The sequence below is a fragment of the Falco rusticolus genome, chromosome 2, assembly GCF_015220075.1.
Source record: "Falco rusticolus isolate bFalRus1 chromosome 2, bFalRus1.pri, whole genome shotgun sequence".
In the NCBI taxonomy this organism is placed as follows: domain Eukaryota; kingdom Metazoa; phylum Chordata; class Aves; order Falconiformes; family Falconidae; genus Falco; species Falco rusticolus.
In genome coordinates, this window is record NC_051188.1 from 96,316,685 (window position 1) to 96,342,922 (window position 26,238).

The 26,238-nt window shown below is 38.5% G+C and overlaps 1 protein-coding gene across 1 annotated transcript in view; it reads right to left on the minus strand.

The window, feature by feature from the left end:
* SHROOM2 (shroom family member 2) overlaps positions 1 to 26,238 on the minus strand; it is a 127,591-nt gene that overhangs the window by 100,527 nt on the left and 826 nt on the right. The gene's annotated exons all lie outside the window — the stretch shown is intronic.

Here is a 26,238-nt window from a genome sequence, read left to right on the forward strand (position 1 = left end):
TCACCAAGACTTTAAAGAGGGTGGGGAGGAGGAAAAAAGAGAGCCCCTGAGATAAATTGACTCAGTGTGTGGAATGCAAGGCAAACATTCCTGTACAAATTCAGATTTGATTTATTTTCTTTAGAAAACTCCAGCTGCAGGAGAAACCCCCAACTGCTGGTCTTTGCCTCATACCCCCTAGGGTCGTCACCTGTCTTATGGGGAGAAAATAAAAACAGATAACTATACATCTAAAGTACTGCACAGCAGAATATGTTAATACTTTAGCCAGTAATAAACACAAGTGAAGAGGCTAATAAAGGCCTCAAGAATTTGGAAGTATATGGCTGAAAAGAAACATTAACATTTCACCTCTGGACTGCATAATGTCTCAGTGAAAAACGACAGCGTAGGCTTCTGCGGTCAGCACACATGCAGCAAACTCCTCCTACTCATCAGAAAGTCTAGCAAGTTATCACCTAGTTGTAGTCAGCCAAAGTTACACTGGACTGAGCCAGAACTGAGTGGTGATATCATAGTTTACTTCCACTACTGCATCCTCCAGTACATGGAATTAAACAGAGAGAGCATGAAGCTGCACTGCTGGTCATGCTTCTCGATGTGTGCACAAGCCAGACAGAATGCCTAGCAAAGCGTGTCTGGAAGGCGATGGGGAAGAAAAGGCATCAGAAAGAAGTTAATACACATGGAAAAACATGCTACTGACAAAACATCTCTGCTTGATTTTTTACTTGAAGATTCTTCTGTTCCAAAAATTACTTACACAGCTGCCATATTGCTCCCCAAAGGACTCCTGAAGATGTTTAGAGCAAAAGGTGGATCCATAATGTCTTTTGAATAAACAAGGAGGGGTCCGAGGCCTTTCCTTGTATTCTCTCTCCACGTTTCCATCAAATCACTTGGAAAAGTGAACCATAGTCAGTGTATCTCATTGTTTGAGTAATCTAACATAAAGAGCACACACACACACAAAGGCATAGGACTGTAATTTTATATTATTTCCACCTGAATGATCCCCTACTGAGCAATACTATGGACTAGGGTCTACTTAAATACTTCATTATGATCGCCACTTTTATACATATCCAATCTCACCTTTCATTAGAAAAGGAATTATGTACTTGCACTGAATATCTTACTGCTTGTGCAATCTGTTAAAAACTCATTTCCAGCACTACTGAGAACAAAAACCTGTCTGCTGAAAAGGGTGAACGTGTTTAACAGTTTCAGCAAAATAATTCTTCTCTCCTGGTTAGTTTAAAGCTCCATTAATCTTTATGCAAAACAGTTTCCTTTAACAGCCAAATTCTTGACCTTGAGCTGTTCCAGTGTTGGGGTTGGGGGCTGGGGTAGAAAGGATATGGACCAACCACAACTATGAGCTAGAGAGCAAAAACACAGCCAGAACAGACAGAAGAATAAAACCTAAATCAAAACAAAAATTATCTCTGTAAAAGACTACCATCTCCACTCCCTGCCATGGAAACCTGGATAACACCACCTCAAAATTGTTACTTATTTTCAGATAAATGTTAAAAGATCAGCAGCGATGAAGATTATTAAAAGACAACCAAGAATGCCCAGGCTTAATGGCTTCCAATACACCCATCCTAGCACTGACCCACATCATTAGCCATTAGAGTATACACAGAATAATGTTGCAAATGAAATCTAGTCTACTAGGCTCCATTATTTTTATGGGAAAAAAAAATATTAAAACTACAGATGTTATCTTTGTAGACACTGAAGATGTCTTGTGTTTATATCCTTTAATTTTCTTGATCCAAGACAGATTTACTCAAAACATCATTCCTATATGACCCCAACTCAGAGCTGGACAAAAATAAGATCTTTAAATCTAAAAATATTCTTAACAGTCAACATTCACAGGGCTTCCTACATACAGGTTTTATGCTCCCCTACCCACTGCTTTTCCATTACTGTCACCTGTTTACATTATTAAGTGGTCAGTGCAACACAGTCTGGAGAATAAAAACTGTCCTTGTTACCAGGACGTTACTACCTAAGTGACAGACCCAGGTGGCACAATGCATTTGAGTTGCCTCTAAAATGGCATTAAATTGCCTGTGATTTATCTTAATACTTTAAGTTGTATTAAAGCATGATTTCCTCATTACAACTTGTAAGGCGCAGATTTAATCACTTGACAGTATTTGCCCGGCATTAACTGTGGCTGAGGAGAGGGCATGCAACAGTTTCTGTAGCATGATTTCTGGGTGTCCCATACCAGCACCACTTTACCCAAAGGAACAGTTCCTTGAGGTGACTTTTAATTGAAGTGCTGGTAGAGCTGAGCTTTTTAAATGGCTAAAAAATTTGTGAGTCATTCTGTATCAGTGCTAAGGACTGTACAGACTGGACTAAGGACATTATTAACTCCGGAGGTTTTCATTTAACTGCACTTTTAGTTCAGTCAACATTGTCACAGACACATCATAAGGTACAGAGACAATGCCGTAATTTGGATTACTTTCATCATAAATCTCATTTTCTTCCTCCGGTACAGAAGGCTATTTTTAGAACTAGAGGTACACCAACCACAAGTGTCCTCTCAGTACAAAGCAAGCCCCTATTTTTTGCAGATGAAGGAATGTTCCAGACCATCTTCTGTGCTTACTTGGCTGCTTTTTGGCCAAAATTATTACTGTTTAGCATACAGTACTGCATGGTTTATTTAAAGTCCCATATCAAAGTGCTTGTTATTTCTGTAAGAACATTTACATGAGGACACTTTTAAAGCCCGAAGATTTTATTATTATTAATGATTTGTTCATTAACCAGCAATAGTGCTATGACTAGAGTAACACAGATAACTCCATACACAGCCTCGACAGCTACTTCATTGTTAAAACCTGAGAATAACTGCTGACAGGCACAGGAAACAACAATCTCACAGTCTCCTCATCACTTCATGAGAAGCAGTTCAGCCTTGGTTTGGTTTGATGTGGATCCAACTCAACTTAGCTGAATCCACATAAAGACGGATCCATCATTCTTTGGATCCAGATGACTTACAAGTCATTTGTATAAAACCTTTTCTTCCCAAACCAGGAAAGTGGCGACCAGCACAAACACTTAATGCCAAGTAATACTTTAACCAAGTGGCCCGCTCCATCTTCCTCCACTTGCAAGGGAAGAAACTGTATAATAGAGCAATTGAAACAGCACAGCAAACACAGCAGGTGGTCCTGTCTTAGAAGACTTCCACCAATGGATTTTGAAATTTTACACTTAGCCTGGTATGCACCCAAATACATTAAAGAGCCTAAATTGTTAAACATCAGAGGCAAACCAAACATTTACAAAATACAGGATCTATTATTTTGCACAAACCTTGCAGCAAACACAGAGGAATGTTCCCTTTGGCTGCTATTATGCTCACTTCCATTTATTTATATAGAACAAAAAGCAAACAATATTTTCTTACCTTGTTTTTTTAACTGCCTACAGATGGTACAAAATGGTAGAACGATAAGGCTGGAGACAGACTTTTGTCTTCTACTGAAGAGACTGATACGTGAGTTTTGCTAGTATGATAATTTTACTGCTTATCTCAGTTACATAAGAGAGATGGTCCAGCAACTACAAAATTGTTGGAAAGTTGAGGTTTTTTTCTGGTTTTTTGTATGACAAAAAGAATCAAATCCCAAAACATACTGTTTTAACAATTACACCCTTAAGATAGCCTAATTTACCTCAATTATAGTAGTAACAGGCTACCACTCTATTCTTTCTTTAAAATTACTAAAACACTGAGCTTGCCAAGTGTCTCTGTGAGAAAGGGTTAAAAAGCACAGATCCTTCACCAATTAGTCTTGATTAAGACCCCCCAGATCAACTGCAAGCAGAAATCACAGATTTCTTCTCAATTATTTAATAACAAAATACAAAAATCTGGCCTAGTTCTATACTTGAACAAGATGTAGAAATGCTGAGCACAAACTCAGCAGCTCAGAAAATAGTTTTCTGTCTTGTCTATTTCTCTATATTTTATTTCATTTGTTGTTATACCAATATTATCTCCTTATATCAAACTACAACAAATCAATGAACAGAAATAAAAACTGTAAGCAACTCAGGCTAAATGCTACATAGCTTTCTTGCACACAAACACAAGTAGTATGGCATCTTACAGTTAATTAGCCCACTTACAGTAAATCAAGCCCACAGCTCAGCTAAGAAGCCAGCCTGCTGTATTTTCTAATCAGCCAACCCACGCAGTATGTTGGGAGCAACAATATTTTCTAAGTAAAGCACAGCTGAGTTCATACAGATGTAAGTGAACAAAGGTGTGACAAAACAGAAAAAGGAGATTTAGAAAGGAAGCGTGAATCTTACACTGAAGTTTCTTTCACCAAAATGAGATTCAGAGAAGTGTTTTCGTCGAACAAATCATAAAGCAGGATCCTTGCAAACCCTTGGGTAAAATTTAGTTTGCAATATAACCTTACATGACCTTTTTTCCCAATAATCTCAATTTTGGCACAAGTAACCTTGAAAAAAGACCAATTATTCAGACTTGTCATTTTAGAAAGCTCACTCATAGCTCAGAACTCTTCTTGAAATAAGGGAAGCAACATTGTAACTACAGCTTTAATGCAGGAAAAAAAGCTGCACAGCTTCCTAGAGCCTGAGAAAAGTAAATGATGTCCGTATGTGGACAATGCCAAATAAGTGAATTATGTTGCCTAAGTACTTAGAGAAATGGAAGGAAAAAAATACAGCCAGGTAATGCTACACCACAGACAGAAAAAGAATATACTGAAAAAACACAGAAAGCATTATTAAGGTGTACAAGTGGTTTTGGGCCCAGCCATCCTCAAATGTCAAGCCTCAGACTCTCAGCTTTTAAGATCAACGAGTCAGGACTGCCCAGCAAATCCAGGACAGGACTGGCTGGACAGGAGTCCAGCAAATAGGACAATCTTACTGAGAAAAGGTTCCTCCTGGAAAATGACAGGGCTGATTATCTGATTAAGCAATAATTTAAAGAACGCTAAGTAATTTATAAAAAATAAGTAGGCTATGGACAGTTATTATGCAAGACTACAAAAAAAAAAAAAAAAGAAAAAAGAAAAAAGACACCACAAAGTAAAGCATGTTCAAATTTTGCTGGTAGTTATCCCCAACGAGAAAACAGGATAAGGTTCTTCTCTTATAAACAAGGTATAGGAGCCCTTATGGAATGAAAATTACATCTGCTTGTTAAAACTGCTTTTGGTCAGGTGTCTATGAGATCAAGCACATCACTTACACTGCAAATCAGGTTTTATTTCAAGTAATTCTCTAAACAGCAATAAGACCATACAGCTTTATTTTGTATACACCTTTCCTGTTCACTTAAAATCACAATGCTGCTATTCTAACGAGTGCCAAAAACCAAACTAGAAACTTTTGGAGATCAAGAAAGGAGCCTCAGTATTTGATCTGGGAAGCCAAAATCAATAATTTGGAGCTGCAGTCACAAACTCTGCAGATCATGAGTAACAATCTGCGTATAACACATACACTCAGCAAGAGGTTGCATTGCCACTAACAGTTAAGCAAAGCATTCTGTGAAGTTTTCAAGAAAAAAAAATTCAGAGAAAATCCTAGAAATTCCCACATACAGAGTAATTTCTTGCAAAAGGAAGAGTCAGTAGAACAGTCACAAACTGAAGCATCAGCAAGAGGGAGGAAAAAAGAACCCAAAACACAACAACTTTCAACAAGTCAAGACTACATGATGTTTAAAAGCAACTCATACTGCAGAGTATAACCTCTCATTTAAAACAACCTTGCTACCTCAGAAAATGAAGGCAGTACATGAAAAGCAATCTCTACAGCAGCCCCACAACAGCCCTGAGAAATTAAGGTAAGTACACTAGTACTATATGGTTTCTACCAGATTAGAACCTACTGAAGAGATGACATTAGTAACATGCAGCAGTACAGCGTGATTTTTGCAGGCTTCTGTCTCATAGTTCAGTTAAAATTCTTTGAAGGACAATGTGAAGAATTACCCAAGCAATACACCATTTGTTCTTACTTTTCCCCTCAGAAAATGTTTCGTACCAAAACTTGTTAAAGAAACTATGCTTGCCATGGGATTAAAATTTTCCTCTCTAAAAAGCCCAGTTAGAAGAAAACAAGGGATAGAAATAAAAAGGCCAGTTTCACAATAGAGAGAGAGGGGAGGATACCAAAAGTGTCTCACTGGCATCTACACTATGGCCTGCGCTGTTCAGTCAGTTTGGTTCTGAGGTTTTGTTTGGGTTTGGGGGTTTTGTTTGGAGTTTTTAGGTTTGTATTTTTTGCGTGTGTGGTTTTGGTTTTTCTAAATATGTGATCTGCAAGAGGATGAACAATCAAAGTTTACTGATGATGCAATACCTGGATTAGTCAAAGCTGCACTGGCTGCAAACAGCCACACAATAAAGACTGTGTTGCTTAAAGTCACTGTAGATAAGTCAACGCACACACACACCCCCTAATTCCCCATGAACCCACAAGCAATAAACATAGACCTATAGGCAAGCACCGGAGAGCTTGCCAGACATCTTTACTTGAACCATGTTAGGCCACATTCTGAAACCAGCAGTTCAGTGGTCAACAGCAGACAAGTAAATAAAACATCTGGAATTACTAGAAAGAGAATGGCTCTCCTTTCTCACTCACACATGACGGTATTGTGTCAAACAGTCCTCTATGTTATCATAAACTGAAACTTTCATGTAATTCTTGTCATCCCACCCAAACAAAAATCCAGCAGAATTCAGAAATGTAAGGAAGAAGAACAGGCTAGTCAGGGATACCAACCCAACATCTGCATGTGGAGCATTTAGTTGGGACAGACATGAGCTTAGAAAAGATGTGGCAAGGAAAACTATTATTTAGTGTATATATATTAGTCTGTAACACAGGAATCTGTAACACATACTACAATGAATCCACAAAATGGAGATGGCCAGTTATTTTTCAGAAATATAATAAAGCCAGTTAGACGGCTGTGTAAAACACCACCTTTTTCTTAAAGGTAGGTATGAAACATTGCTAATGGATACCGGGGAAGGCAAAACCATAAAAATAGAGTGAAGTTTAAAAAAATATGTATTTTTTTAAAGTCAGTCTTGACATGAATTTTCTAATTTACTTTTGAACATACTTGATTCAGATAGCCCTAACTTGTCAGCTATCAAAAGACTGTACCAAAAAGAAAGAGGGAAAATAATTTAAAAAACCAAAACACTATACTTCTGCTTCTTGGAACCATTCCTCAATTATTAACTTCCAGCTACTTCCAAGAACAGGAAACTAGGTCCAGTGGACTTTGTACCTGCTTGCTACAGCTGTCCTCACATCCGTAAATACAGCAGACATGACTTCCCAGAAAATACCCCTCTCTCATGATGCTGTGGAGGAAGGTGGAAATCAATGCATCACACAAAGACCACGTTAAACTGGCTACACAGAAGCTACCATAAAAATGCATAATGTTAGCAAGTCAAGACTAATAAAAAATAATTTCCTTTTTGATTTGAAAGTAAAGGATACCGTCAACAATTATAGACAAGGCATTTTTAGAAGGAGATGCAAAGTCACTACGTCTCTAAGCAATATATATTTATTTTATATATATATGTAACAAAAATACTGTGATATTCAGGAGTAGCAGATGTTGTTTGCAAGAGTAAACAGGTTTTTGAAAACAACACTGGAAGACTACATCCATAAAACAGATAGTCATCAGATAGCTATCTCAAATGAAGGAGCTACAAAAACTAGAGTTCTGACTCTGGAGACAAATGCATCCAATGACGAAGAAAAATAAATAAAAGCAATATACTTATTTGATACAAATCCTTAAACTGTACAGTACTATATCGCCCGTAAGATTCATGGCAACGTTGCCTGTGGAGCAGTAAGACTATTTTGAGCATACTTAAGTGCCAAAGTCAAACAGAAGCTATTGAAAAATGCAACAGAGTGACATAAATACGTGCTGCTCTTTATTAGATTTATAAAAAAGGAGATGTTACTGGCTGGAAAGCACAGCTAGCTTATCAGGCTCTCTGGTTTGGACTGGACAGTAGATGAATCACTACTCTGTCAGTGAATACTGACAGAGGCTCATCACTGACAGACTCATAGTGCCAACAGTTATCATTTATAAAATACTTTCAGCTGAGAATGTTAAAGCTTCATGAGGAAATTGTCAGTTCAATCCCTAAAAAAAAGGTGATGAATGCTCAGTCTCAGAATATCAAGGTCAAGTTGTGACCAAACAAAATTATTCCAGTCACATGAACTTATGACTACATAAAAATAGTTCACATAAGTTTTCTTGTTATCTGCATTGATTCCATAAATGCATGCTTAAATAAAATGAACAGAAATCTTCCCAGGGAACTTAACTTCAGTTGAAGTAACTGGTCTCCTAAGTTTATTAGAGCTGCCCTATAACTATTTTTTCCCTCTGTGAACCAGCAGGGTATGATCTCTTAGCACTGAAAATATTGGTTCTCTCTAAATGTATGAAATTTTAAAAACGAACCAAATCAGAAGCCACTCTGAGAATACACAGAAATGTTCCTGCAACAGTCTGGCAAGGCCAAGATGTTTCCGTCATCAGTGGGGCTGTCCAATGCATCATTACAGTTCATGACCTGCGTGTTAATTAGGAGCGCATCATATTTGCAAACGTATTAGCCACATGTATTTCCTGCAGATCTTTCCCTCTGAAACTACAAAGCAGCTAGAAACTACGCCTTGATACATCTCCCACAGTCAAGGAGTCAAAAAGCTGACTCCAGCCAGGTTATGACAGTGAGACTGTACATCAGTATGGCACAGGCTCCCTTCGGAAGTTTTTCCTGCGAGAACTGCAAGCACAAAACTGGTACAGTGACCAAGATAACCACAAATTGCTGCTATTGTGATCTTGTGTAAGTACCTCCAGCACTGCTGCACATCCTCGCGGGTCTCTAGCCCTGAGCAAAACATGGAATTCTCTTTAAAACATGACATACCAAATCCCACAGCTGTGTAGCTGAGCATTTGCAATAAGAGAGCACAGATTTCCACCTTCAAGAAGTCACATATTTACAAAACATCAGAAAGTCTGCTATAGTATTCTTCAGGCAGCTTCCAGCACAGTGCTGGTCTGGCAGGCAAGCAGATTCCTCTCGGACAGGAATCGGAGAGGATTCAGCAGAACAAACTGAAGTTTCTTGTCACCAGTGCCTGTGGTACAGCTCAGGTTCAAGCTGAAGAAATTTACACTTCCATCTTCAAAACACATAATAAGGGAACAAACCACTTCAACATTTTCTTCGAATAGTTCTTGTTTAATTTTCATTGTGAAGCCTACTGACTACAGAGTATATTGCTTACACCAAGTGAAAGTGGACAAACTTATGCTTTAACTCTTGTTTATGATCCACATGGGCTATCCATAAGAGTGGAGAGGCTACATCTCATTTTGCTAAATGAAACTAAATTTCACACCACCAGAGGTGTGTCCACATGTTTTCTTGCTAAACGGCCATTTTTTAGAACACCATGCCTTATGCTGTACAATTACTCATGGACTTGGCATTTCTTAGGAAGATGGGGAGCCACCACTAGCAGATACAGTCAGTAGTTGCAAAAGGCTGCAAGTAGTTGCACAAGGGTTCAAATCCATGATCAAGTCTGACGCTTATACCATTACCATCTTCAGTGGAAACCCTGAAGGTGGATCAACACTCACAAACTAATGAATGTGACAATGTCACAGATTGCTTCCACACCTTTTTGGCCATTTTTCTTAAGTGACAGTAGCTATCCAGTCTTACAGAAGTGGTTACTCCATCCATCCATCCATATTAAGAAGTAGAGGGCTCTAGAGGTATATTCCACTCAGAATATATACTGCTAGCAAAAAAGACAGACAATATTTGACATTAAGCACACATGAACCATAAGGACCAGACAGTTTTCAAAAAAAGGATAGTCTGCTTGTACTGTAAAATCCCATAAGCAGTGTTTACTTAATTTATCTTTGAGCAATACTGGTATGTTATTGAATTGATATTGTCTGCTTCAAATATTCCTTTCTACTACCACGCCACTACTTGCAGTATCTTAGTTGAACTGCCTGCCAACATGCTTCAAGGAGTAACATCTTCGAAGGTGCTCTGCAGGTGAAAAAAAGCTAGTACCAATTCAACCCATACAAGCTGATTCTTACACACACTGTTTTATTGTTTTCAATATGCAATGAACATTTCCAATTTTCTCCAAGGAACACAAGCAGACAAGTCAGTAACTGGCACAAGAAAAATCCTGCAGCTGACAGATTTTTCAGGCAAAGAGAGATTTCATTTTGCTCAACATCTAGCAAAAAAAGGTCAACATCATTTTAGGCATCTGTTTTTCAAAGGCAATTTATCATCTGTATTACATAGCTCATTTTCTAGGACCTGGAAATAATCTGAATTCAAAAGCAGAAATTAAATGCCTGACATATGAACAAGTGGATGTGCACCAACAGAATTTCACAAAACTACAGGCCTCCATTGATGTGGGGAGTATCTTGGAATCAACAGTCACTAAGGTTTGTTAGACCTTAGTACCAAAGACCTTTCAGTGTGTTCTTGTACCTAGAGCACAGCACATCTTTTGTTTTCATTTAAAACAAGTTATGATTCAGATATATTTACACATCGCTAGGGACAGTGCACCAAACTATCAGAAGGAATTCAAGCCAGTGTATAAGTAATGAGAAAACTAAGAAATCCAAATTAAGATATAAATACAATTTTGTTTTCAACCCTAAATATTTTAAGAGCCTTATTTTCACTGCTAAGATGGTCCCTTTGAAAAGAGAATGGGCCCATTTAAAAGTTTTCTATACCTCAGAGAAAAACCTACAAAAAGTTTTACCTCCAAATACTAACATGACACTAAACATAAGGTTAAGAATCACTGACAGGAGCAGGAAATAATACAAAAATACAGGTACATTATATAAAGATATTATATTAAATAGAATAATTTAATTATAACTTATAACTAGTCTCACTGATTTTTCCAGAGCTACTGAGGACACTGTTGTCCTTTAAAAAAGAAAACAGATAAAATATAAGGAATGACTGAAGAAATTCCAACACTAACCACTGTAATCTCAAAAGTCATCTGGAGTTTAACTTATAAATGAAAATACTGTACTATTTCAGAGTAAGACCTGATCTCATATCTTATATAAACAATCTTATGATCATGGAAACACAGGGATTCAAAGCTGTGTTTAACTACCAACAAAGCCACATATTTTCATTTAAGTATCCTGCAAACACAATGCAATACAAAACAAACCCCATTTCTTCCTGTACTTAACCTGAATGGTATCAGTCAAAAGTTTCACTGTTCAGTTCCTCTGTGACTACTTAAAACGCTGTATAGATTACAGAACCTGCAATTTGCTAGTGCTTACTCTGCCATCATACACCTCAGAGCTTTGTTTGGAATCCCAATGTCCATTTCTATTTCTTCAGATTGTTAATGGACAGAATAATAAAAGGGTCTGTCAGTTCACAATCCAGCTTTACTTCTGATCTAGTTTCCTCCAAGTACACCGATACTGAGCCAAATAACTTACTTTACGTTAAGCAAGTACCTTCAAAAAAACATGAAGCAACAGAAAACATTAAGCAATGTGCCTTAGAACTTTACTCTTCGGGTTAGAAACTACTACTATTATTCTGAATATGGCAAGTCTTCATGTTAGATTAAAAAAAAAATCTATTGAATTTTGGTCTGTGTTTCAATTTCCTTGAGTAAAATACATCTTGCCAGTTTTTAACTAGCTGTTACGCTGCTTCCTAGCACCCTACTCAATTTTCAACATCCTCTTAATAAACTGGAAGCCTGCATCACTATCATGCACCAGATTAGAAAACACACCTAGTTATGGTGACTGCACCTTGTTTCTAACATCCAAGAACTAACGCACTCACCCTTTTTTATGATGGCACTTCATCTTAAACTTCACATGGTTGCCTATCTTAGGCTCTTCTTGCCTTCTAAGAGAGCTCCCATCCCATGTGCACAATATAAAAGAACTGCTGGAAGATACAGCTTACAGGTTGTTTTTTTCCAGTGCTTTGAGACAGAGGTCCAGCACTCAGTAAATAAAGCTTATGAACTTCAAGATTTAATGTTAATTATATAATCTTGAAACTCTTGAAGAAACTGGCATCCATCATCAGAAGTTGAGTCAGTTCAGGAAGTGGATCTGTGAACATAAATCAGGTAAAACCAAAATGCACTCTGTCACTTTTTTTTTTTAACAAAAAACCACCTCAAAAACAAAACACTGGAATGTGCTGGAGGTCATAAGGTGTTCCTGCTTTCCTTCCAAAACCACAAGCTTTAAATAATATGTGCTCAAGAATGGAAAATTCCTTTTCTGTCACTGTATACTAAAGCTAGTTCTGCTTTTTAAAATGCATAAGTACTACATCATTCTCTTCCTGCCTCAGCTCACAGCCTAATCAGAAGAGGATATAATTCTCAGAGTATCTCAGAAAGAAGACACATTCTTCTGGGGCTTTGCTAAATTTAATCATCACCTGGGTAACTATCATCAAACACTACAAAACATCCACTAACCTTCCTAGACACTCTTCTTAACCAAAGTTGGATGAGACGCCTTAGCTTTGTGAGTCACAGAGGTAGAGAAAAAAAACAATGTGCTCTGTTGTGTACCACGGGATACTTTCTCAGGTCACTGTCTGTTATGTGTACTCTGGCTTTGAATTAAAAAAGCAGACTGATGAACTTAGAACACAACTACAAAAACAATTGTTCTCTCTGCAAGCTCTCAACTTCCTCTTCATTGTACCATAAATTTCAATACAAACAAGCAGACATCTTCTTGTTGCTCTTATGTCCATATTACACCTTTCTAATAAAGCAGTAATCTAAGCCATGGTTTGACAAAAATCGCCTTAAGTCCTCATCTTACTCTAAGATCCATTTCAGTAATTAACCACAGGTGGTATTAACCACTTCACTAATCAGAGTTGTTTGATGCTTCCCATCACAAGATATTTTCTTTCAGTGGTTGATGAATTTGCCATACTTCATTTAGTCAGGCACATTGTGCACATCAGCCTCAAACCTTCGATTTTCTTAGATTTAAACTGAAATGGTTCATCCAGTCCCAAGAAACAAATGAAGAAATAAATGTTTAGGTTAAAAAGCAAAACACTCTAGTGACCCCTGTTTCAGCAAAAGCAGAAGTCAGCATCTGGGATACACACATAGTTGACTAAGTGCATATATGCCTCATGTCAGTGGAGTTAAAACACCTTTGAATGAGTCCAGCTATTAGACGTTTCAATTAGCTGCAAGTCCTGTGAGGAGATCCCCCATGCTGAACATTTTGTAGGCTTGCAGCTTTAAGCAGAGAGGTGCCAAAGGAAAGGGAAGGAGGCCATGGAAGCCAAACTGCATGTGGCTGAAAAAGGCAAACCAAGCTGGAGTTAGGGATAGAAACAGGGTGAGAGAAACTGGTAAAGAAAGAAGATTTCGTCTTTTGAATTGAACCCGGAACCACTCATGAGGAGAATGATAAAGACTTCTAGGTAAGAAAGAGGTAAAACTGCAACAGGTTGAAGGAAATTCAGAAAAGGCTGAGACATGCACTGGAAAGAAGAGGCAATTACAGCACACTCCCTCCAGAACCTGGAGACTGAGTTCTTGAGTCTGAACACACCTTAGGCATCAGAGAAACCTGCCAAAATTAAAACCTGGTGGGCAATGTACCCAAGTCACCTTCTAGTGTTGACCCCCACAGGAAACAACAACCTGTTGTTGCGCCTGTTTGGAAAATTGCAGTTCAGCTGATAAAATTACATGGATACAACATTTCTTTCACTGTCTCAAAAAAACCCCACAAACAAACAAACCCCATATAAACCAACCTAAAAGCAAACAAGCACAAAACATATTACAAGAATACAAAATTTCCAGAGCAAATCACTCTGTAGAATGATTTAATACTTCTGTAATTAAGTGTTATATATATAACCCTAGCCCACACTCCTTACAACCATACATGATAACACGCCAAATTTCATGGCCAAACAGCATGTTTTCTCCTTCCTCTCATCAATTGATGCTAACGAGAATTACTGTCCAGTGCTTAAAGACTGATTGGTTTTGCAGGGTGGAAGGGAGCTGCTTTTCAGGACACTGACTGCAACTGTGGAAGTCAATCTTGGAGTTAAACACATACATGAAGAATTTTCCTTGAAATGTTTTGTAACAATCTAGATCTAGATGCAGCTTTACCGCACCCAAGTAGTAGTTGAATTAGCAATGGAACTGCCACAAAAGTTAAACAAATCAAAAATCTAAAAGAAAGCTTGTCAGTCCAAAGTTCAAAAACATTTTTCACAAGTAATAACCCTTAGCAGTATGTTATTGAAGGGAATATAACCAATTTTTTCTTTCATATCAAAACAAGCTACACACAAATGTCCTCACAGAAACTTCCCCAGAAATCAAAGAGAAGAAAATCTGGCCATAACAAACTGCAGCCAGCATCAATCTGATATCCCAGAAAATTCCAAGCCTTTAGACAAAAAGGTACTCACAATAGAACCTGACCTAGCTGTAATGTGTCATGACTTAATTTAGTGTGATTTAGTGAACATGCTCTCCTTGATGTCCAAACGACAAGCATTTTTTTGATAGCAAAGCATTAAAACAAGCAAAACCATTTTCTTTTTACTCTGATCTTAATAACAGTTATGTCCATTTTGTCCTTAGAAGAGGCTGGATGTATTTTTTGTAAAAAAATCACAGGATGAAGGAAGAGTACAGGTCTTGATTCAGACTGCTCATTAATGAAAATTCAAAAGTCATACATGCTTATCTCCTATTTTGTAAAATTATTTCCATACTTCAAATTAATTTCCACTGGAAGTCCGCTAGACTACAGCCTGTAAGTCACTGTGGGGCGTGTGACTGTACACCCCGATGCTGCCACTCCCTGCTGCTCCTCTCCACTCCCTCTAATCGGGTAATTGAATTGCTCATGCAACATTTCCCCAGTCAGCTTTCAGCAAAATAAAACTAGGCTGCTGAAGATCTACTGACTTTAGCTACAGGCACTGGATTTAGGACAGACAGTCTACACTAGCCCAGCATTCTTTAGGATGAAGTGTGGGGCGACTGTACCAATCAATGATACAATATATTGGAGCAAACAGTAGCCTCCAATTAGCGCTGGTGATGTGCAGATGAAGAAACTAAGGTTTTAAGTTTTTCCTGCAGTTAGAATAAAATATGTACCTGTTCCCTTCATTCTACTGAAACTTGTATCCTATGCTATCACCTTAGATGATGATGAACTGTAAGTTCATTATCAGTCTTCAAGCCACTGACAGTATATTTCGATCAAGGAGCTTTAAATAGGTCATCACCAGAAATTGAAGGAAATTCAAGTGGTCAGCAAGGACATGTGTTTTGGCTACAAAAACATATTTCCTTATGAAGCTTTATTGCTAACAAAAGGTTCAAATCTCTGATTCAAATATCTGGTTGACCTTTCATACAAGAAGTCCACATTACAGTTGGGTTTTTTTTCCTCTCACTCCATTCATCTCTTCTACCTTTCTGAGGCACTGAGAGCATCTGTGCATTTTGAGTAGGTAGCAGGTTCAATTTTGTGTAAAGAGACTAATTGTACACTTCAGGACACTATTTATGATGAACACTGGAGACACACAAGCGCAAAGCAGGGTTTTCTGTTGTGCAGAATTTATTCCCAACCGAACCGCACAACTATAGACTTTCAAGACAACTCTATGTACTCCTAGGACTTACCCATGTATTTGGGTTATGGGTTTTACTAGAAGCCCATAAAGGCTCTTTCACCATAATACTTTAGCTCTTCCATGTCAGGACTGTTTCATGAGGAACAGACTCCTGCGAAGTAGGGAAATATTGTTAGTCCTACTCAACACCAGACACTGAGGCAAAGATGCCATACGACTCCACGCAGGTTACACAAGCAACCTGTGGCAAAAGAGATAATTTACATCATCTCCCAGTTCTCATTTCACTAACATTTCTCCAGTTCCTTGCGTCTCATTGGGTTCTGTGTTGAAGCTTTGGAGGCTCAGGACTTACCACTGGCTTCACAGAAGGAAACCAGCACTAAAGTACCACATACCTCGCCACCCTCACATTTTAAGTACCTACATATATGACGTAACAGGTCACAGCTACAATACTTTTTAAGATGAAGATTTCATTAATCAGCCAGAAGAAATTCAGTTGTGCAACAAGAGACTTGCCTTACACCCCTCCCTAACATCAGATTGAGCAATCACAGAAACTCCTCAGGTCTCCATGGTGTCAGGAAAGGTGCAGCCCTCCTCCCTGCTCTTGATAGCAATCTCCTCCAGCAGTCGGGAAAAGCATCAAGTTCCCAGAAGGTAAAGACTGTAGAAAAGAATTTATTTTGCTCATAAATCACTGTAGCTTAAGTTTTACAAGCAGCGAAGCAAGTTGTGTTGAGTTTTACCCTTTTAAAAAACAGGGGAAAGGAAAAAGAACAGGAAAAACAGAAGTACTTGTACAAACTAATAATACATGGTTTAAAAGGGGAAAAAAATTACCTTAGAACTTTAAAATGTTGCCCTACCAATTTTCTGGAAAGTAGAAATCACCTTACAGCATTAGAGCTGCATTTAAAGAGAATCCATTATTTATATAACATCTTCCAGCCTTGGAATAAGATACTGCTTTTTAATTTTACAGAAGCCTTTATATTTAGAAATGAAGACACTTCACCAAAATAATCATGTATAAAAAGATTACAAATTGTTTATAAAAGGCGTTTTTGAAAGTGTACATTTCTCTTAAATCTTGATTTAACTATGTATCTGTTACATACACTGTTTAGAAGTTTTCCCTGTTATCATCTTAAAATTCTTTCCACATATAAACACCCACAAAGTACTACCTTATGTCAACACAGTATGTTTGCATCTTTCTTTTATTTAAATGAATGACTGTGAAATAGATGCTTTGCTATTCCATTTACAAAAAAAGACAACTCCAAATGTCTCTAATGAAAATCTAATGTTTTCCTTTCTGCAGGATCAACAAAGTATGTATTTGTAGAGGAAAAAGTACTTTACAGTACTGTAATGATTTCATATCCAGAATCCAAATACTCATCAGGAGTTCAGAGAATTTGTTATATCAGATATCACCCAGCTAGACACCCACAAACTCATTTTTGCATCTAATTTGTTTAAGAAAATTAACAGTGATGACTAACTGATACTGTGTAGGAAGCGTTTCGCTTCCTTTACCATGAAATCATGTTTCTATGATGCTATCCTAAAAGATTACAGTATTTTACTGAAAAATACACAGCTTCTAAATAAAGTATTGTTACCCCCAACAGTAACTTTTTACATTAGTCAATGAACCAAATCAGAGGTTTATTTCTTAAAGAACGCTGAATAGTTTATATGTATTTGGGAAACTGGGAGATACTTCTTTGTTTCATAGATTATGTTGGAAGCTTTCAAAGCAAGTATATGAAAAAGTATGTTTCATCTCAAGAGACAGAAAAAAATCCAAAACAATCTGGTTTTATAGCTTTGTGAAGGGATTTTGAGAACAATCATCTATTTTACTGAAGAGGAAAAGTACTGAAGCTGCAATTTTGAGTACAGCGGTAGGTACCTGTGATCCACTTTTGAACATATTTGTCGTATTCATGCTCACCACTGACAGATCTCTCCCTAGTTCAACTATTCAGACTTGACTGCAAATTAATTACAGACAGAACATAATAGAGGACTGAGGATGAAGAATTTTTTACTCTAAAATTAAGGTGTTTGGACCTTTTAAAAGGCTCTGTAAGTTTCACTAACACTTGGATCTTTTCCCATTTAAAAGAAAAAAAGCACACCACAGAATGAAGTTCATGCACTTCCATTAAAAAAAAAAAGCTGAATTAATTTCATCAGGTTATGCTACAGTTTCAACAAAACCAAATTAAATTCAACTTCACTCACCAGCAAGAGCATTCCTACAACCTCTGCCAAGCTGCTTAGATAACTGCCTACTATTACCAGAACATTAAACACCCTGTTGTGGTAGAGGACGCAAACACACAGCAAAGGACTAGACTACTGTGAGTACAGAAATGGTCTAGATCTCAGAAACATGACTGACAGAATAGCTAAGAGACTGGAGCAAAGAAAGCATCTGATAAGGCCACCTACAATCACAATAACAAGAGGACCCTTGATCATGATCCATCTTCCTTCTGGAAGGTCATTCAGCTAAAAAAATGACTGCAGGAACAGATGAAATTGCATGTTCCTAGCTATCCAAAGGGACATAGACTCTCAAGCACTGTAGCAGAGGTCCCCATATATTCCCTATCTCCAGCTTTTAGCCACTATTTTTTGCCCTTTGTACCACCCTTGAACAACAGGCTACTCTATACCCTTGAAATCCCTCCTTACTAAGTACAGTCCTTTAGAAACTCTGTACCTAAGAAACGTGACAACGTATTTCCTAATCCATATATCAGAGTTGATGGATGTGGACAAATAAGTATTTAAATATTTCAATTGATCTAGTAATTTAGAAACAGAGAGAGAGGGATCTAAAGGGGGAGAGAGCTGGGCTGGTGGCAGAGGGGAAGGCTTCCTTTCTATATGGGGTGAGGCAGGTGAAGTATAGGGACACAGGACGTGAAGCCCTCCCCTCGGTGCCAATGTTACTGTGCCTCTGCCTGAACAGCTTAAAGCTTTCAGTTGATTTTGCCATTTCACCAGGGTTCAGAAGAACTTTGAAACGTCCACCTCTTTTCTATCATCACTCTTCTCCATCTGTTTCTACCTTCAGAGCCAACCCAAGAACTGTGTACCTGACAAAAGCTATTCAGTTTCCCAAGGCAGCAGTTTACTGCATTTCCAGCATTCACCAGTCAGCTCTTTCTGCCTTTGGGAGTCTGGCACACCACAGTAACCCTCAGGTACACACAAAGGCCACTGAAAAGGTCCCCCAATAACTTGTTATGTTGCAGAAGCCATTCTCTCATCTTCATGACCTGAGCTGCACCTACCAAGAATGCCCCAAGTTACTGAGACTGAATACTGATACTGTATTGACTTATAGGGAGGGAAGTTAGTTCTCTTCTAACTTCATAAATGTCATCATCCTTGGTAGGTTACGACTCTGCCCTGATGAGCTTGATAAATCAAACTGAAAAGCTATGTTCTTGTGATGTTCAGAAGCAAAGCACAATCGGAGAAATAAAGAATTTTCCAATGGTGTTAGGTATAGCCATATACATTGCAAATACACAGACAATAATCTTGCTCAAGTATATTTCATCTTACATGTACCTACGTAGGCACCTAGGTATGTGTCAAGGAACCACTGGCCTCCTCAGCTTCTCACAGCTGACAGCAAATGGTAGGCACCTTCAGAAAGCAATTCAGAGCATTGATGTCTAATTTAAACACTATAAATCACTTTCCAAAAATACCTACTGCTATTAAGCACCTAGCTTAAGTCTGGGTGAACACCATCAGAAGTCTGCTGCTTGGCAAAGCATATATGAAGGACAGAAACATGTTCTGCAAGTACATCAAGCTGCATTTAAAAACTGGTTACATTTCAAACCTTTTAGACATTTCCTATCACTGAATGAATGCATTTTACCAAAAAGCATTCAGTTGCCCATTCCATAAACCTTAAAATCCACCTTGCTTGTATATGACCATATGTGTGAAGTTACGAGTAGTACACAAATTAGAACTCCTAAAAACTTACCACCAGAGTGGTGATAATATTCTTGGGGGTGTGTGTGTGGGGGGGGTGATAAAGGTTATGCAGCAGGTATGCTGTGCTGTAAGAAACTGGAAAGACTGTGCTAAGTGCAATTAGAAAGCTTCCAAAATCTTAAGGATAAACTTAAAAAAAACCACAAACCCAAACCTGCAGGAAGACGTTTGTAATTTTTAGAACATTTTTCTTTATGTATATATTAAAACCCCCCTTCAATTGACCTTACACCAAATAGGCTCAAAACATAGACAATATAAAGCAAGTCTATGTTGATTAAACAGATTAAGTCTCAGTATAACTGCATCAATTTTTACTTTACCTCTCTGGGAAACTCCTCTGTGCACTTGATCTCTTAAACATACAGCAAGTAAAGAAATCTGCTTAATGGTTGGGACCTGTCTCAAACTTCTGTAATAAAGTGACCTACAGAATAAATCCATATACATATTGGGTATTCTCTGTATAGATTACAGATGCATAGAAGGACTAAACACAAATGGCTTTGCTCAAGAAGGAAAAAGCTCACATATATGATGCAATATTGGCTTGGTTACTACTAAACAGCTGTTTTCTCCAATCTATTCATAACCAGGTTTCATTTGCCATTTACCTTGTTCTTTCCACACTCTCATACTTTAAATATTCATTAAGTGGGAGAACACACAATGAATCACATTCTGCAGGGAAAAAAAACATACATACAGTCTATTGAGTAAAACGTATATAGCATATGCATAAACACCACACAAGCCCACACTGTTTTTTCCTCTTAAAACAAACAAACAAAAGACACAAGCATGATGGATAGCTAGGTAATAAATGGCATTAGTGACAATCCTCTGACAACAGCATGCAATAACTACAGGTCTCTTGCCAGTCTTTTATTTTTATGTTAATGCCTATGATAGCATCGAAGATTCATACTGAAAAGTATCAGTCACTAACAGAGAAGTTTACATTGTCCTTTAAAAAGCCTAAATTAATAAACATTCAAACAGGCACTCTTGCTAACTCCTATTGTGGTAACTGTTCCCACAGAACATACCAGTTCCCATGCCAGACTCAATAGGCATGAATGTTTTTGTTTGTATTTTGTTTTAAAATTAAAAAAAATCATTACAGATTTGACAGTTTTTGCCTAAGTAGCTGGAACAGGGAAACAGAGAGGAGAGAAAAACATTACAGTTTGTAAGCAACCAGTATTTCCAAAAGTTTTAAGTTTGCTTGTTGTGAGCAAGTTTTAGTTATGGTTTTAAACACTGCATTCTGACTCCTTCTCAGGAGCATTTATGTCTTGAAATGTAGTGTGAAATGCAGAAAGGAAAACTGCAATTTCAGGACTGCAAGTGCACACACCCTGTTTCTTAAATTACACTCTCACACTATTGACTTCTAAGCATGTCAACTGACATGAAACAGCTCAAGTCGCAAGCCTTTTAACCTATCCGCTCATTTCAACTCCCTACACAGGATGTAGTCACATGTAGCAATATCCAAGATAGCTTTACAATGCTGTTTCCAATACTGGTGGCATTTCAACTGCCAATATTTTTGCCAATAAAACCCGCTCTGAAGCTTCAGACTTCCACAGCCAGACCATTAACACCACATATGAGTGTGGTGTGTTCCATCCCATCAGTAAATTAACAGTCATAATAAAAAGCTCATTCAATAGCCATTGAGAGCACTCCCTTCATCAATCAGCCAACCAAGTAAAAAGCAATAGTATCTTCTTGCAAAGCAAAGCAACTCCCCTCTTCCAATAATAGAGACCTGGGAGGTAGCAACCAGACACAAAGGCAAACACCACTCAAAACAGTTTCTATAGCACTGAAAAAAAAATCAACACATTTGACAAGGAAAAAAAGATAAATAGCTACCTAATATTATTTAAACCCTAAAACATTCATTCTAATATATAAATATTTCCTAGAATCTCAACTCTCAAATTTAACAGCACAAAGTTCAACTCAGACCAATCTTCCCCAAACAACAGATCCTTCTTGTAAGTTAAGAAGTCGAAAAAAGGTTTCAAAAAAAATACAGAATGAGGTTTGATACATTCTTTTAAAATTGCAGGTTAAGATATGTGTTCAAATTATGGTCCGTACAGGTCAGTAATTTTGCTTGGGTTTGATGACTGAGAGAATATGGATAGAAAATAAAACTGAATGAATACTCCTTCATGTATTACCTCTCTAGAACTGAAGGAAGTGAATGAAATTTGTCAGGATATGGAGACCTTGATTAGAACTAACTCTCAGCCACAGCACAATGGCTCCTAATAACTTACAAATCAGCTGTTTACACAATGACTGCATTTATGTTGAAGTGGTCAGTAATTTCCCAGGATTACCACTAAATGCTGGTTTTCTGGACATCAAGCTTCACAGCCAAGTTTAACAAGTCTTAATGTCTACAAGCAAGGCAGCTCACCTCAAACACCTAACTTGAGGCAAGCAACTGGTTTTATGTTTGAAAATGTCTTTTTTTTTGATTAATTTGTATACAGCACCATTAAAGCTTCTTTCCTTCCCCCCTCTAAATATTGTTGCGGTATAGCAATGCAAGCAATTGCTTTGGTTATATGTTTAAAGCTAAAGGAAAGAGAATGACTTACTGAAAACAGTAATCACTTGACTTACTATTGAAATAATACATCAATACAAGTCATATGAAGAAGTCCTGCAGCCAATTAATAGAGAAGCATTCCTTTATACAATTCAAATAATTGTTAGGTTAAACAAATTACAGTTCACACCTAACCATAGACAGGAGCACATTAGGAAAGTGCAATGGAATAAAGAAAAATAAACAAAGGTTCGGAGTCTGTCTGATACTGCTGCTTCTTGAAAGACACCACCTCCAGCTGTGGCATGAATTCAGCACTGATTCAGGAGACAAGAACTCTATCTACTAAATCAACAACAAAACTTCTTGCAACAGTCCAGGTTTCACTTGGAAATCTTGCCGAAATACCAGCCAAGCCCAGCCTTGATTAACCTGCAATGAGATCATAGCTTGAGGAGGTATGGTTGTAGGCCCTTGTAAACCTGGTACTACAGAGGAATTTATTTAAATGACACATCAATCTTTCTTAAAATGCATAAACTATGTTTTCATATTTATTAATGTAGTAAGAACACTGACTGCAGAACAACTTCAGAGTTCCTAAGGATACTATTAGTACACGAAGTGAAATGACTTTCTAGCCATCACCCACAATCAATGATGTGACTGACACTACAAGTTGGGCATCTCAGATAAGAGCCATTTTAAAGTAAAAGTAATTAAGATAATGCAGCTATGGGAGATTTTGCACAAGATTCACACTCGTGCACCTTGACTTTTCATTTTTGTTATTTCCAGTATCACTTCTCTTTAAAAAGAGGAAAAAAACCAAACAGACTTCTAATTAAAGTTCTCGAAGTTGTCGTTTCACCTTCTGTTGAAATAAGACGTTGCTATAAAAAGCAGATCCTTTCTTTCAAGATGTCAAATTAGGTAAGAACAAGCTGCCTTCAGGCAATTTTTTTTGGAATGTTATCATACACACTCGTAGAGATCAGAAAACAACATAAACCACTTTTTTTGAAGGGACATTGTAAAAATAATACTAAGCAACAGAACGACAATGCTAAAAGACTTTTTGCTTAGATGTTAGGAACACCACTTGCACACGGGTGGGGCAAGTTTTAGAAGACCAGCTATGTTTAAAGATTGAGCAAGCTCTATCTTGCACCTTTTTTCTCTGTGCCTATTGCAGCAACAACAAAAAGGGCAAGGGGAAAAAAAAAAAAAAAAAAAAAAAGGCTTCCGCCTGGTAGGTGAGCTTGATATTCTTATTCTACCTATCCGGTTCAGGACTATTTCTCCCAGTCTTGCTTCAGTTCCAGAAAGACATGCAATCCTGACGCGGGGCGGCCTGCCCACGGGGGCCGGGCCTGCCCGCGGGCTCCAGCGGGTGACTGCGGGCTGCCCTCTCCCCGGGCCGGACCTCGCCCTCCCGACATTCCACGGCGGAGCACGCCCCTGTCCCCCTGCTGAGGCCGGACACTTCTCCGCCTCTCCAGCATGCCTTCCCCCTCCCAGCTTATTGGTAGTTCAGTGGATCAAAGGGCACTCTTGCTTTAATTGACTAGATTTCCAGCTAATAAAATCCCAGAGTTTGCAGCTCTTCTTGCCCTAGACTCTCCCCATGATACCTGGAACAAAAAACTGCCCTTCCTGTCAGCAAGTGAAATAGCCACACAACCAGAGAAACGAACACCCAAGAGGTGTGAAACACAGAAAGTGCTGCAAAATGAACATACACTTGCTCACTGATTTTTCAATTACAGCATTTTCTGGTGCTACTCTTCTGGCAGTTATGACAGTTGTGACATATATGCTGGGAAAAGCAGGAGATTCTTACACCAGTGACTTCCCAGCATTTCCACAGAGGTGCAAATTTCTTCAAAGGCTGATCTTGCTTTGGAGACAAGGGTAAGAAAGGAGACGGGCAGAATTTTAGAAATCCCCCTTAAGTAGCTGCTATCTGAGACTCCATTCACACCTTGTCACATTCCTCTCCTTAAAAAAGTGGCAGTTGGCTGTCATCCATCCTCACTTCCCCAGAGCCACCCTGGACTAGAGTGAGACAGAGCTCCATCACCAGCTCACACATAAGCACAGCTAGAATCCACAAAACCAGGAATTTTTTCCACAGATATCCTGAAGGATTCAGCCCAGTGGGTTTTTTTGGACCCCCCCACTGACCAGCCACCAGGCTACCTGAAAAAGGACAGCAAACGCTGCGGGGAGAGGAGAAGCGCAGGTAAAACGGCATCTCCCCTTCTGCGGGAGCCCAGTGATCCCCACATGTTCTCAGGAAGGGGGTAACTCAAGTTCAGGGCTCTCTTCGGCTGAGAAGAGACAAACTTTACATCTCCTGCTGAAAGGAGGGAGTGTTGCAACCACCCAGTATGAAATTATTCTTCTCAGTAGCTTGCCACCACTAGAAAAGGTGCAGAAAAAAACATCCACTAACACCAAGATGGATGGGCCAAACCCAGAGGAAGGCTTTGCAGCTAAGGAGTTATAGTCCTGGGGACACGGGGGGACACGAGAACCACACCATGCTTTCAAGACTAGTTCTATACCCTTGCATCCAACAACAGCAAATGAAAATACTCTGAAATTCAGACCCAAGGCCTCTTCTTCCTAGGTCAGCACCTGTAGACACAGATTTCACTTCCACACAGCAGCACAGTTCCAGGCAGTATCAAGGACATGGTTCCACTTAATTACTCCTTGCAACAGACCCAGTTTACAAGGTTCCCATCGCCAGACACTTCTCTCCACATACCACAGCCACATCCTCATGCCACGAATACTTAAGCCAGTTACTTAATACCTAGGTAACATTATGAATAAATATCACTGATCAGTCTTCAGATGTAGCACTTATTAGCCATCACCAGAAAGTTGAAAATGCTTGATTTGGCACTTGATAGCTAGTACGTACACAGCAAGTAGCTCTTTTCTCTTTTCCTCAAATGCTCCCAGGTTTGATATTCTGTAATTCAGGGTACTGGTAAGAGGCTGACAGACACAGACTAATTTTTCAGCATATACATCTTCTGCCACTGACTGTTGTTTCTTGAAAAACAGCAGCAGGGAAGAGATCTTAGGAAAAGATGGTTTCAAAAGTCCTAACTTGGAAAGTCCATAATGCAGTTGTTTCAAGGGTGGAAGAAGGGAACCAACTAGACAACTCTCACAATGAAATCAACTGAAAAATAAGATTAGAAGAATTTCTGCTGTGGATAAAACAGGACTCGTTGACCTCTGACATTCTCTGTGCACTTCTAAAATGGGCACAGGCAGAATCCACAGGACTTATAGACAAAGCGTATGTATCTTTCCCACAGATTCTGAGCAGATTGTGCTTTGCTAATGTGGATTTTTTTCTCCCAATTACATATGGATCTATTTTAACGTCTTTTCACTGTGCAACAAGAAAGCTGTCTTAACAGCAAACCCCAACAATTACTGGGGATGAGGATTCCAAAGTTAAAACACACCCAGATGAAAAACAGTTTCTAGAAAACCTGATGTATTTCTTTAACTCATGTCCAATACACTGAGATGAAAGCTGTGAGTATACAAGACAGTTAAAAAACAAGAAAAAAGCATTAAGAGAGAAGGGAAAAAAAAAAAAAGGGACAACCAGAAAGTGCATATATACCCAGAGGCCTCCCCCTCCCCTCCCCCCCGTCTTCGGACCAGCGATTTGGTCACCAGCAACAAGCCCTTTTGTTTAAAGGAGGAGGCAGATACAAAAGGTTACCCTAATCATTTTGACTTCGCAAGTGC